Source organism: Panthera uncia, chromosome D2, assembly GCF_023721935.1.
Source record: "Panthera uncia isolate 11264 chromosome D2, Puncia_PCG_1.0, whole genome shotgun sequence".
Classification (NCBI taxonomy): domain Eukaryota; kingdom Metazoa; phylum Chordata; class Mammalia; order Carnivora; family Felidae; genus Panthera; species Panthera uncia.
This window is the reverse complement of record NC_064818.1, coordinates 61,710,258-61,710,696: the sequence shown is the minus strand read 5'-3', so window position 1 is coordinate 61,710,696 and position 439 is coordinate 61,710,258. Positions and strand designations below refer to the sequence as shown.

The window sequence follows — 439 nt, the reverse complement described above, 5'->3', positions numbered from 1 at the left end:
AGAAAGAAAGAAAGAAAGAAAGAAAGAAAGAAAGAAAGAAAGAAAGAAAGAAAGAAAAGGAAAGAAAGAAAGAAAGAAAAGGAAAGAAAGAGAGAAAGAAAAAGTCTTGCACTCACTTCAGCAGATCATATACTAAAATTGGAAGGATACAGAGATACATATGGCCCCTGTACAAGGATGAAACACAAATCCGTGAAATGTTCCATATTCCTCCAGGAGATCAGCACCTTTGGGAATCCCCTTCACTCTCTTTCTGAAAAAGCTGTTCTTAGGAAAAGACATGATAAACTCATTCACTCTCAAAAAAAAAAAAAAAAAAAGGTCTATGATCCAAAACTGCCAAATACCATAAAGTGAAATGAAGGATAAGACACCAAGTAGAGCCACAGCCCACACATCTATCATGGAGACAGGGGGCAATGATTAAGCACCTTGACAT

At 36.4% G+C, this 439-nt stretch overlaps 1 non-coding gene across 1 annotated transcript; it reads left to right on the top strand.

The window, feature by feature from the left end:
* Window positions 1–108: 108 nt before the first annotated feature.
* On the top strand, window positions 109–212 carry LOC125933563 (U6 spliceosomal RNA). The gene has a single exon (XR_007460995.1). It is a non-coding gene; the product is annotated as a U6 spliceosomal RNA (small nuclear RNA).
* The last annotated feature ends 227 nt before the right edge of the window (window positions 213–439 follow it).